Source organism: Nanorana parkeri, unplaced genomic scaffold (genome assembly GCF_000935625.1).
Source record: "Nanorana parkeri isolate BGI_ZX_2015 unplaced genomic scaffold, ASM93562v1 scaffold551, whole genome shotgun sequence".
Classification (NCBI taxonomy): Eukaryota; Metazoa; Chordata; class Amphibia; order Anura; family Dicroglossidae; genus Nanorana; species Nanorana parkeri.
In genome coordinates, this window is record NW_017306819.1 from 315315 (window position 1) to 321451 (window position 6137).

General features: G+C 47.3%; 1 protein-coding gene across 2 annotated transcripts in view; it reads left to right on the forward strand.

The window, feature by feature from the left end:
- The first annotated feature begins 1931 nt into the window (after window positions 1-1931).
- Window positions 1932-6137, forward strand: part of VDAC3 (voltage dependent anion channel 3) — a 27223-nt gene continuing 23017 nt past the window's right edge. The window contains exon 1 of one of the 2 annotated variants that reach the window (XM_018561935.1): window positions 1932-2030. The gene's annotated coding sequence lies outside the window, so the exon portion shown is untranslated. The remainder of the gene's footprint in view (window positions 2031-6137) is intronic. The other variant, XM_018561937.1, reaches the window with a different exon arrangement.

Here is a 6137-nt window from a genome sequence, read left to right on the forward strand (position 1 = left end):
CCCCCCCCGGCACTGCAAGGGTTAAATGCTGCCAGGTGGTAAAATTACATAGATATACTCACCCGATCCTCCGAGCCGGCCAGCTGTCACATGCGCTCCCTCCCACCTCTCTCCCCCCCACCTTGCAGGATTGGAATCTTCCTCAGCGTCCTCGCGCCTATACACTGTGTATAGACATTGCTGATTTACAGGACCTTAGACCGCTGCACAGGAGGGGGAGAGACGGAGGAAGGATCGGTGTAAGAAGAAGCCGGCTCAGAACTTTGGGGGAGTATAACTTTGTCCATCTTTAACACAAATGAGGTTGGGCAGCCCCAGTGCAAGGGTTAATCAAAAAGAGTTTATTTTAATAAATATAATGTTTGGGGGTTTTAAGTAGGGATGCACCGATACCACTTTTTTAAGACCTAGTACGAGTACCGATACTAATCCCTAGTTTTAAGTAATTTTCAGGCCTAAAATGTGAAATATAACATGGGTGCAAATAAATGAAAAAAAGGCCTCAGTCATGAAGGGGTTAAACCTCATTTATCAACAACATTACACTGGCATCATAAATGTGGCGCAAATATATTCCGTGCAAGTTCAAACACTCGCAATTGCTATGATAAATTCCCCCCACTGTGCGGCGCTTTTGTTGCAACAAACTCATAAAGAAATCCCGCTGTATGGGTGATGAGAGAAGCGGAAGTAAATAAGATCTCTTCCATGTTGGAGTGAATTGCTGACTAGCTGCAGACAGGGACAGATGAATGGTCCTGGATGCGATCTGTCTGTGTCCAGGGTCGGTCATCTGTCCCTAACCGCAGGTTAGCACTATATGAGCAGATATATGTGAATAGCTGAGGACAGCGTCTCCTCCTGTCGGCCTGGCATGGCTGAGCAGCCGCAGCTCCCCACAACCTCCTGTGATTCCAGCCGCAGGAAACCACAGCCAGAAATAAAAGCCCTGTGTGAATGAGACCGTCCACTGAACATGCGTATGTGGGACTTGCAGTGTTATATAGCTGTTACTATGGCAACGTAGAAACCAAATGATTCCCCACTAGAGCGCTGTGCGTGTGCGCCCCAACACTCTAGCAGGGAATAATTTAGTTGCCATGTTGCCATAGTGGCAGCCAGCAATCCTGGCTGAGCACCCAGCACACTAAGGGGTTATAATTTGTTTTACACGTTGCCATTGTAATGGCCACCAATCCTGCCCCATGCATTGGCACCCAGCACTCTATATTGGGTTTGCACATTGCTGTTACTAGGGCAGTGTGTGTATTAAATGATTCCCCCCTATGGCTGGGATAGCCAAAGTTTGGGTCTCCAGCTGTGGTGAAACTACAAATTAGATCATGCATCTGCCTCTGGTAGTCATGACTGTGCCTGTCAGTCTTGCAATGCCTCATGGGATTTGTAGTTTCCACTGCTGGTGGGCCAAAGCTCGGATAGTCTTGCCCTGGGGCGCAGGGTGCTCATGCAGCACAGATTAGGGTATGCCCTTACCCAAAATGGCAAAGCTAAGTATGTATTTTACACTTGCCTTATAATAACATTTTAATTTGTTTTTATTTTATATGATTGAGTGAAGTTCCTGGGCGTAATGACAGCTAAGATACTGAACTGATCGGTTAACTGTATATTGAAGCACTGGTTTTAGCTAGCGTCAGTCTGATGTGTTTTTTCCCTTATTACTGTTTTGCTTTATTATGGGGGTTGGGGGGTGGCCCCTTTTATATGTGGCACCCAGACAGCCGCAACGCCGCCCCCATGGTAACCAACAGAAGCCTCAGGCCGCTCACTAAGGTGTGCGACAACCATAGAGATCACACCAAGGAGAGGAGAGTCACTCTATGCGACAGGCGGGACTCTATGATGCTAACTGAACTTGAGGCGGGGCGTGAAGCCATCAGCCAATGAGGCGACCGTGCGGCTGAGGGGGCGTGACTGGGTGTGTCATGTGGTCCTAGAGTAGCGTTGGGGCCGGGGATCCGCGCATGCGCCTGGAGCTGAGAGACGCAGAGACCTTCAGCTGGGGACAGGTGAGGGGGGCCGGGGTCGGGAGTGTTGGGTGCTTGAGGGGCGGCTGGTGGGGGGAAGGATGAACATGGCTGTCATAGGATGTGCTGTCAGCTCTAGGCAACCTGTGGAAGAACCACAATCACCAGCATTCTGAGACTTGTGGTGCTTTTACAGCTGCCTCAGATGTCAGGGTTACTGGGCCACTGCTGTGGAGGAGGGGGGATGGGAGCTGTCCAGAGAAGGGGATGGCTGCTTATCTGGGAGGGGTCAGTGTGTAAGCTGTAGTAGAGGGGCCCCTTATGGATGCTGAGGGCCCTTGCCTATGACATGGGGCCCTTTGTCTTTGACAGACCTGGTGCGATGGAGAGGAGAATGGCCTGTCATTGAGGAGGAGAGCCGTATGTCCAGGGATGGCGGGGCTGTTGTATGGGAGGGCTCATCCTGGGATGTCACAAGGACAGAGATGTGCAGACAGTGCCCTCTTAAAGGCATAGTCCTTTCATATCATATTCGATATTTAGGGTGTAACATAAAACATGGGCACATATCCCAACCCCCGCATTCAAATAAACCCCCCCCCACTTACCTGATTTGTGGGGTCTGAGAGGTGTTTGACTTTAATGCATCTGTGCATGGTTCCGCCCACAATTGCGTTTGCTATTCCCAGGGATCTGGGAATCCACGGCATTGGGGCTCCCAGATTGCAGCGGATGCGGGGTGGTGGCGTCACCCCACGTGTCCATTGTTTACTTCATCTATTATTATTATTAAGGATTTAGAGATTGAACAGATTTTCACTTCCTGTTCCAGAGAAGTAACAGGAAGTGAGAGGAAATCATTACAAATGAGGGAAAATGCCTTCTTAATTTTCACCAGGACAGGTGTCCCTATTCTGGATTTCCTGTTATTTTTATTTTTATTACCAGAGACGTGTGGGAGATTGAAACCAGTGGCGGGATTGGCTGGGTGGGGATGGAAGGCAGTGGTGCGATTGGCAGAGAGGCAGAGGGGGTGGATACCAGTGGAGGGATTGGCAGGGAAGGGTTCCTAGCAGTACATAGTCCTGGGCGTAAAGTTATAACTGGGGGTGTGGCCTAAATACATTGTGACAGATGACGCCCCTCGTTCTCATCTGAGGGGGGGGGAGGGGGTATGATATTGTGTGTGTATATAAGATAAGACGTAGATCGGCAGAGCTGGGAAGGGTGTTTGAGATAAGAACGCGCAGTACACGGGGCTCCGGATATTTATTGTTACACTTTACATACACAAAGCGCTCTATTTATAAACACTTTTCAGGGCCCTTCACCGGACTAATATCTGTGAACATTTTTTCTCTGCAAATAGAGGCAAAAACAAACGTTCTTAAAGGTGATGTAAAGTCCCGGCATCTCCTCTCCTGTTATGACATCAGCAGTGTGATAGGAATACATACTGGGGGTGTGTCTGATAATACAATCAAAGCTTACATGAACGCATCCCTTTTATGTAGGGAGCGCCGCCTTCCGTCTGCCCATCACTTCCAACAACTTCCTGGATTCCTTTGTGTCTCTTTCCCTGCTGATTGAGGTGATGCAATCTCCATTTTTCAGGACTACATAACCCATCATGCATTGCTTCCAACAAGCGATGGTAATGTTACATTGTTCTAGGGTTGCATAACGATGATTTTCATAATCGATTAGTTGGATGATTGTTTTTTTGATTAATCAGATAAAAACATAAAATACACAGATGCCGTGTTAGAAACAGAAAGTTTACTTTAGAATAAAAAGGCATGCACAATTTTTTGCAATCGCACTGCATTGGAAATACAGCATTGCAGTACTGTGCGTTCCAGTGCGGGCGATCATACTGTGGGCGGGAGGCGTGTTTGGGGTAGTATTGAAATGAATGGCGCCGCAACACACGTCCCGCAGCAGAATTTGTCAGGCTGAAAATGAACATTATTTTTTCCCTCTTTTTTATTATTTTTTTTAACTGTATTTTATTAGACATTTAAATTTTTTTTAATGGATTTAAAATAATCTGAATTGAAAAACACAAAACATTACTCTACTTTTATTTAAAATAACACACCAAACATGGACAAAAACTCCAATTATATATAAAATTATATAGATGTATAAAAATATAAAGCCCCGGTCATCAGTTAAGAGTTAGCCATGAATATTGGCTGGAGAATTATCGCACTCACTCTGGCGCACCATAGATACCCTTTTTAATATATTTTCTTTTCAGGTTGAATGCATCGTGATGTAATACTGCATTATGGCCACTAGATGAGGAGCATAGGGGATAAGTATTTATTATGGCCACTAGATGAGGAGCATAGGGGATAAGTATTTATTATGGCCACTAGATGGCGCTGATGAGCATTGGGGATAAGTATGTATTATGGCCACTAGATGGCGCTGAGGAGCACTGGGGATAAGTATTTATTGTGGCCACTAGATGGCACTGAGGAGCATAGGGGATAAGTATTTATTATGGCGCTGAGGAGCATAGGGGATAAGTATTTATTGTGGCCACTAGATGGCGCTGATGAGCATTGGGGATAAGTATTTATTGTGGCCACTAGATGGCGCTGAGGAGCATAGGGGATAAGTATTTATTATGGCCACTAGAGGGAGCTGAGGAGCAAGTATTTATTATGGCCACTAGATGTTGTTAATAGCTGTTAATTATTATACAGGATTTATATAGCGCCAACAGTTTGCGCAGCGCTTTACAATATAAGGAAGACATTACAATCACAATACAATTCAAGACAAGATGGTAAGGAGGGCCCTGCCCCTGAGGGCTTACAATCTAATAGGGAGGGGGAAGTGACACAGGAGGAGGGAGCTGTGTGGGGATGAATTGTTTGATAACGTGATGGTTCCGCGGTTAGGTCGAGGTGGGATAGGCTTCCCTGAAGAGATGAGTCTTTAGGGAATGCCTAAAGGCAGACACCTCAGACATTTCACCTACTACACCGACGTGTGTGATTGAAGTAATTTAGACTGGCATGCCTCGGGTTATGAGGTGGGGAGGGAAGGTATGAAGCAGCCTGGATTTTAGGAGACCTTCACCCAGCCACCCTGTCACATTCGGCCAGTTAGAAAGGTCACATTCAGATGACAGCGACTTGTGACTCTCTGGTTTTTGGCATACAGTGACACCGCTCGCTCCCGGGATGGACTACAAGCTCAATACAAATTAGTAAACTAAACATGAGCTTGTAGTCCATCCCAGAGCGAGCTTGGAGCGGTGACTACTGTACAACACACAGGGACCATGGGGAACAGACGTAGCCCCCCTCCAGAAGGAAGGACAGTGTCAGCACCAATTCAGAGATGATTGGAGGATCTACAGCCGAGTGATACACAAATAAGATACATTGTTGTTCATAGTTAAAGGAGATCTATGGGGTTAGGGCTTTTCCCCATAGTTCTCCTTAGGGTAACGGGAGGACACAAACTAGCGTCCTCCCGTCACCCAAAGCTCAGTATATAGGGAGCTACAACTCGCTGTATACTGAGACGCCGCAGCTGGGATGGATCCCGGCATTACTGTCTGGATCCACCCAGGAGTGTGAGTGACAGCTGTACCCACCCCTTCCCCATCCGTTCTGCCAGTCAGCGCTGGGGGATCGGACAGAGGGGGGGGGGGGGGAGCCCAGGGAATCCCTGCAGGGAACCGTTAGTGACAGTCACTGATCTCTGCAGGGAGATGATCGAGAAGTGAGCGAGCGCCTGTATCTGTTTGCTCTGCCATCTATTGAGCCGACGTGTGACAATGAAACTGTGAGTGATGATTTTCACTCACCTCATAGTTCTCCTTTTAAGGTTCTCAAATGTATTTTTAGGATGTAACTCCGGAGTTCAGTGTCATTTTAAAAAGAAGGAACCCAAAACTCCGGAGTTGCACATGAACCAAGTCTAATGTGCGTACCAGACCGAGGGTGCCGGAGTCCAAAATCTTCTAATGGTTTTCGTCCACAACTAATCTCTAGCTCTCTATAGAAGAACTCCGGGTGAAGGAACATTGTGCCCTTGCAGTGGGGTCACCTCTGTGCTGCAAAGGGTTAAGTGCTTGTTTTGTCTCGGGGGCGGGGGGGCCAAAGCAGATCTACTCACCTCTTC